We start from the raw sequence: 7,813 nt of genomic DNA, 5'->3' as shown, positions 1-7,813 counted from the left end.
CACTGGCAGCAATAACTGATATCAAACGTTTGCGATTACTGCTGATGAGTCTTTCTCTTGCTGTGGATGAATTTTGACCCACTCTTCTTCTCAGAATTTTTTTAACCCAGCCATATTGGAGGGTTTTCCAGCATGAACTGCCTGTTTTAGGTCACACCACAGCATCTCAATTGGATTTAAGTCTGGACTCAGACTGGGCCACTCCAAAACCTTTATTTTGTTTTTCTTGAGCCATTTAGAAAAAAACTTGTTGGTATATTTTGGGTAGTTATTCTGCTGCATAACCCAAGAGTGCTTGAGCTTGAGGGCACAAACTGATGGCCAGAGGTTCACCTTCAGGATTTTCTGGTAGACAGCAGAATTCATTGTTCCATCAATCACAGCAAGTGGTCCAGGTCCTGAAGCAGCAAAGCAGCTGCCACCACCATATTTGACTGTTGGCATGATGTTCTTTTCATGCTGTTATTTTTAGTCCAGATGTAACAGGCCGCACACTTTCCAGAAAGTTCAGCTTTCGCCTTCAGTCCACAGAATATTTCTCCAAAAGTCTTGCACGAGCTTTTGTGTTGTTTTTTGTCAGCAGTGGTTTTGGCCTTGGAACTCTCCCATGGGTGCCATTTTTGCCCCGTGTCTTTGTTATGGTTGAGTCATGAACTCTGAACTTAACCGAGGCCATTGAGGCCTGCAGGTCTTTGGCTGTCGTTCTGGGTTCTCTTGTGACCTCCTGGATGAGTTGTCGTTGCACTCTTGGAGTCATTTTGGTTGGCTGACCACTCTGGGAAGGTTCACCACTGTTCCCAGTTTTCTCAGTTTGTGGATAATGGCTCTGACTGTGGTTTGCTGGAGTCCCACAGCCTTGGAAATGGCTTTGTAACCTTTTCCAGACAGATAGATTTCAATCACTTTGTTTTTCATTTGTTCATAAATTTCTTTGGCTTGTGGCATGATGTGTTTCTTTTTGAGATCTTGTAGCTTCTTCACTTTGTCTGACAGCTTCTATTAAGTGGTTTCTTGATTTAACAAATCTGGCGGTAATCAGACCTGGGTGTGGCCAGTGAACTGAACTCAGCTTTACAAAAACAGTGGTTAATCACAGTTAACTCATGATTTAACAAGGGGGGCAATTACTTTTTTCACACAGGGTCAGATAGTTTGGGATTTTTTTTTTTTCTAACCTTACAAAATTAATTAATCATTCAGACCCCCTCCCCATTTCTTTAATCTTATACGTGCATTGTCTGCACACTGTAATGATAACTGCAATGATAAATGCAGTGGGCATAGCCACCCAGGGCTTCTAACAAGTAAGGATGAACGCATTGCTGTCAAGGGCGGTTTTAGTCATCTGAGGGCCTCAGGCAAAAACAGAGATGATGTCCTCTCCTATTTAGTTCAAAGCAATCCTGGCAAGTGAACAAATTATTTGAAGCTCTTTTCAGCCAGAGAACTACAGGATGTACCCAAATCTAGTGCTGGGTGAATGGACCACATATATAATCTCAACATTTTTTTAGTCTTAAATACTATAAACTTCAACATAAAAAAAATAAAATATGGTTCTAGTTAAAATCATACCACACTGAAACCTGTTTGATACCATGGTGACAAAAAAAAAACAGAAGTCCTACACAACCAATGTGTTCATTTTTTAAATTTTCAAAATTGTAGACTAAGTTCTTCACATGGTCTAAATTACAAAAATGCACTGGTAACATTTGGAAAAGGAGCTGGAGCCCTCACTCCTTACCACTTCCACCCACTTTGCCAAATGGAGACGGTGCATTTGTGCAACTTAGAGCGTGGCAATGGCATTTAAGAGGATGAGCCAATTAGATAACCTTCATGTATGGAAATGTTTTCAGTTAAAACAACTAAACCCCACCCATAGTTATTCTTGTAGAATAAAGCAGTATTAAAACAGATTAGTTAAATGATGGGTGTCTAGGATTCAATGGTATCAAAAGCACTGACATAGTGATCTTCAGTCACCAAAGAGAGAGAAAGCGCTGTCTTAAAACAAATATTTTGGCAACATTTGGAGAAGAAGAAAGAACTGAAAAGATGTCAGGCTTTCTCCCAGGAGTTTGACTATAATACAATTAATAAACTCTTAGTTTTTTTATATCTTCTTTGAAAATGTAAAAACTTAATGAGGGCTGGTCATAGAAACTCGAAGGCCCCAGGCAAAAACAATATAAGGCCCTTGCTATAACTTTCTTGATATTGAGGCATTTTAGAGCCTTTTGGAGGGCCTGAACTCAGTACGGGGCCAGGGGTCCACAGGAACATTATGGTATAATCAAAATCTTTTTATTATTATTGTTCTAATTCACTCTTGGACCTTATTTACAATTAATCTAACCCTTGAAAGTCATTTAAAGGCACAGTCAGTGTGTCTAAAATACTTCTATTAGTATACTGTATTAAATGCAGCACAGAGCACTTAGTCAGTATGGGTTACTATTGTTTAAATTGCAGTCTGCCATGTTCATGGGTGTAGCTTAAGATTTTGGGCCCCCAGAGAGAATTTGACACAGGACCCCTCCTTAACCAGCCAGCCAAGCAACAAATTTTGGATCATCTTTACAAAAATGTATGCATTTTAATTTGTTTTTGAAAGATAATTTCCCAGTTTATGAGCAGTATTTTTACTATCATTAAATTAACATTACTTGCGTTATTTCGCAGCCTTGGACTATACCATTTGAACATTTCTAAGGGAGGAGCAGGGGCCCCCCAGTATTTGATTTTTTTTTCTAATCACTTCAGTCTGCTGACTGATTCATTTTGTTGCTTTTGATTCTCCAATAACTAAGAATAAATAAATAAAAACACATTTTTCTTCACAGGCATCTCTAGGACCCTTCCTTCCTTAGTAATCAGTGCACTGATTACTGGGTAATCAGTATACAAATTTGGGCAAATTTTCCTCTTTCTCTGCTCACCATTTTGACTGTGTTAGTGGATATTGTCTAATTTTTTGCAACAAAGTTTCTTTCTAGGCAAATTTTTTAATTCAAATTTCAATTGCTCTAATAGGTCAGAGGAACACTGTGAAACAAATTTACTACCCCTTAAAGCCATTAAGGACAAAAAGGTCCACTTCCAAAAAACTGCTATAAAAACTTAACAGATTAATATGTTTTCTGCTTTTTTTGCATAAATCTCTTAAACAACTTCAGCTGTGCTCAAAACTACCAAACATTCATTTATTTTGAGAATTTTAACCCTTTTAAATGCAAGTTTGATTACTTAAAGTCAATGTTTTTTTAATGAAAAATTGTGATATCTTCTTTAAACCAAATGTTGGAATGCTGGGGCATTATTTCTAAATCCAGCATGGACATGTGCATGATTAGCCAAAATGTTGATTTTGATGTGTTATTAGTTTTTGTGTAGCATCCAATTTAAAATTTACTACCCTTTAGAGTCATTAAGGACAAAAACGTCCACTTCCAAAAATAGCAATGAAAATAGTATAAATTTAAAAAAAAAATCTGCTTTTTGGGTCAAATCTTTTGATCAACTTCAGTTCTAATTAAAAAAATCAATTATTGAATAATTTTCAGGGTTTTAACCCTTTAAATGCCAGTTTGATTACAGGATTGCCATATTTTTAAAAAAAACACAAAACAGTGATTATTTTCCACATAACTAATGTTGGGGGAGTGGGTTTTTTAAAATCAGTCCTGGGTATGTCTAACATTAGCCAAAATATTGACTTTGATGCATCATTATTTTTTGTATTGCATCCAATTTAAAATCTACAATCCGTTCGAGTCACTTGTGAACAAAAACGTCCCATTGACTCCAATTCAAACCACAGTTTTTGATCTTTAAGTAATCAAACTTGCATTTAAAGGCTTAAAATTCTCAAAAATAAATGAATGTTTGGTAGTTTTGAGCCCAGCTGAAGTTGTTTAAGAGATCTGTGCAAAAAAAAAAAAAAGCAGAAAAAAATATTATTCTGTTGAGTTTTACCAGTTTTTTGGAAGTGGACATTTTTGTCCTTAATGGTTTTATTTATTTTATTTAACCTAAAGGGCAGTAAATTAAAGTGATGCCTGAGGGTTAAAACAGTGGATTATATGAAATAGATCAGTTATCTGTATAAGTAAAATCACATTTGTAAATCAGATTCAAGAAGACATGTTTACCTTCATGGCCCCAAAAGGAGAAATTTACAGTGCATCCAAGAAATGCCTTTAAAAAATAGAAAGAACTAACCCACATTAAAACACACTGGTGACAACTTCAGGTAAAATGCTTTTGGGTCATTATTCTAGCAGAGTTTTATGATGGTATGAGTAATGAAGAGTATTTCACCCTGCAGGAGTTTAGTCTGAAGTAATCTGCAGGAGAGCTGGAGCTCTGGTGTGGAGAAAATTGTCAGACATCTTCAGCCTTGGATGTTATTCTTGTATTAAAGATGTGAGGCAGACAAAGTATACTCATTATTTCCTAGTCTGATGTCACTTGTCAACAAACCTCTTGTTCTTGCCATGCAACAAACTATGTAGTTACTTACTTTAACCACTAGATGGAAATAATGCAGCATTAGATGACAAACATAGATGCGCTGATTTGTTCCGTTTATTCTGTGTATGTGATCACTAGAGGTGGTTAATGTGGATCTGTGGGTCCCTGCAGCAGTCATTAGAAATAGTGGAGTTAATACAGCAGGGGAAAAAAGGTTGTCTTTACTCTGCTTTTCTGACATTTGTGAGACATTCAGTCTTAAACATTAATCTAAGACAAATAAAAAAGCTGTTCACCTTCATTTTCACAATCCTACTAATGGTTAAAACTCATATCCTCTTAAAGTTTAAACCCCTGTATCCAAGGACGGAGCAGAGAAAATTCTCATTCAGGACTTGCCTCTTTCTTGTTTTGTCTGAAGGTTTCCTCATCATCAAGAAAAGAGCCAAAAATTAAAACCACCTTTTTCAACACTTAGGGCAGAGGCACAGTCATTACCTGAGGGATGAATAATATTTCCATAAGCTGCAAGTTTTCTGATGAGAGTTCAGTTGATTTTCAATTTGATGATTCAAATTATTTTCACACTAATCAAACTAATGATTGACCTCCAATGCCCCTCAGGCCTGAATCTGCATTCATTATAGCTTTAATCGTTTATTATTCTAGAGTGAATGATGCAAATGCCGACATATCTAACACATCTGGTTGAACTTTTGGTAACTTTAAAATGAGATCTTCACTTTAATCTGGAAATGTTGTATTATTGTGTATTTACCTCCAGCAGATGGCGTTGTTTCTGTCTACAATCAAAAAATATAGCATCAAAAATGTACACTGATTAGCACAGGGTGCTCCCTATGGTTTGGTAGATATGGTAGAATAAAACAGCAACAGTAAAAATTCAAGATGCCCTGATTGATCAGGAACTGATCATTTCTGTAAATCTTGGTTGAAAATACGTGATTGTGCAGCTATCATCTAACTCATTGGTTCCCCGGGGTTAGGGCGGCAAGATCTCATGGAGGAACGGGGCCTTTCTGCTCTGATATTGTCAAAATTAGATGTACATTTTGTTAAAAATGACCAAAGTAAACAAAAAAGTATCTGCATCATAGGGCTAGCCTAAAAGATGAAAATAAAGAGTATCTGCTTATTTTTGAGGAAAAAAAAAAACTAAATCTTTTTGAGAGAAGAACCCAATATCTTTTAGATTATAAAGTCGTTTATTTACAAGAAACCAAACTCAAGATTTCTAAGTTTAAAACATTTTTAAAGTCAAAAAATAACAACACTATAATGTCATACATTTAAAAGAAACTAGAGTTAAAACAGTGGTTGGAATATCCCAGTTTAGAGAAACCTCTCCTTAAAGTCCAGATGATACTGTTAATGGGATTATTATGGGCTGAAAACATGTTTTTCCTTATTGTTCAAGGTGATTTAATTTGGCTCTCAACTGTGGAACATGTGCAAGGAAAACACTTTAATCTGGTTTGATTTTCTTCCACATAATCAAGTATTTTTTACTTTATAATGTAACAAACTCAAAGTTTTGGTTCATGCCAATTTATGACTTTTAAAGTAAAACATGCTGCGTTATTTTCACAACAATTTGAACCTGAAACTGATGAGCTTTCTCTTGAAAATGTACTGATCTTATTTCTTTATTTACTCATTTATGTACATATTCATTGGAGGGGCCCTAATATGTCGTTGTAATAATAATAATGGATAGTTTTAACATAGATCCTTTGGCAAAAACCTTTTAAGTAGGCCTATTATGTCAATGAAAACAATTAAAATTTATTTAATATTTCTAAAAGGGTCTTGGGGGAGTGGGGGGGGGAGGGGTTTCATAGATATGAGTGTTGGGGATGGGTTTGCAAAGGAAAAAAGACTGGGAATTACTGACCTATCTGATCATCTGTTGTTAATCAGCTGTTTGGGTCTGAGACAACCCTGCTGCCAAGTACCACATTCAAAAATGCCCAAATGTCCCTTTAATGTCCTGAGACTTTTAAGCTTTTTATTAGACTATTGGCCCTGTATGCTTTAAATGCTTACAGTCTGTTGATAATTGTGTAAATTAATTCATATTGATGGGCGTAATGAATAAATCATCTCATTGTATATTTCAGTTGTCCTGTTGCATTGCTCCTTGGGAGTTTTTTGTACCGCTCTGCTGAACGAATCACAAACATGTTGACTGAGTAAGGATGATGTTTATGCTCCTTTTATCAGGTTACACTGCCACCTGTTGGAGGTCTCAGGACATGACAAGGCTGAGGAGGTAGACAGACTGCTAAATCAGTTCATATTAACCCAAACAGCTCTCAGCATTTCCTAAACCATTGTGTCTCGTCTGAACTTTTTGTCTTAAAAAGCTTGAAAAACATCAACCCTGTGGTGAACGGTCAAACTCTAAACATCCTTTTCTTCAGAACAGTCTGGGCTTTGAGAATATGTGTGCTGCAGTAATGTCACTTGAATTTTGAAAAAAGTCCTGGGACTATAAAGACAAGAGAAAAAACAAATCAGACATGAAAACTCAAAGATGTGTATGTTTTAAACACAGTAAATATTGAGTCCTCTGTTTGTTTGTCCTGTTTGCTTGTGAGTGAGTGTGTTGTCTGTTGTGTGTGTGGATCTCTGCTTGTCTTCCCAGGTGATGCTTGGTGCTGTTTAAGCTATTTAACCCTTAGGCATCCCTTTAAACGATTACACACAAACATAGGGGACATTTTCTGCACCTACTTTAAATGCTAAAATTCATGATTTATATTAGCTTTCAAAATGTTTTGTTGTTTTTTTTTATCTGTTATCAACTCTAGCTCTGATCAGGGCATAGCAAATCTTTGGTCATTGTCATGATTTTATGTGTTTTTAACCCTTTAAATGCCAGTTTGTTCATTTTTAAATTCAGCAGAATGACATATTTTCCATATTAAAAAATGTAAAGTGGATTTTTTAAAAATTATCATCAAAGATGGTCATAAGCCGTCAGTTACCAACAACATCAAGTTTGGTGCCAGTGTTAATTTTGACAGCTATTTTTAATTTTAGTCTTTAGATGGAATGTCTTTAGTCACATTTTAGTAATTTGCCCTTTTTAGTTATAGTCTAGTTTTAGTCGATGAAAACTCAAGACATTTTAGTCTTTACTTTTAGTCCAATCATGTATTTTCTTGCCTAAATCTGGTACAAAATCATGGTGGTGTGTTCTGCACTCTGCTAAACTGGGGTCCCTGCTTTCTACAGCTGGGAGACAGAATAGTTCCAGCTGTACTGTTTTTAGACAGATTTACTCACAGTGGAGAAATATCATGGATTT

This window comes from Cheilinus undulatus, linkage group 15 (assembly GCF_018320785.1).
Source record: "Cheilinus undulatus linkage group 15, ASM1832078v1, whole genome shotgun sequence".
Lineage (NCBI taxonomy): Eukaryota > Metazoa > Chordata > Actinopteri > Labriformes > Labridae > Cheilinus > Cheilinus undulatus.
This window is presented reverse-complemented; position numbering follows the sequence as displayed.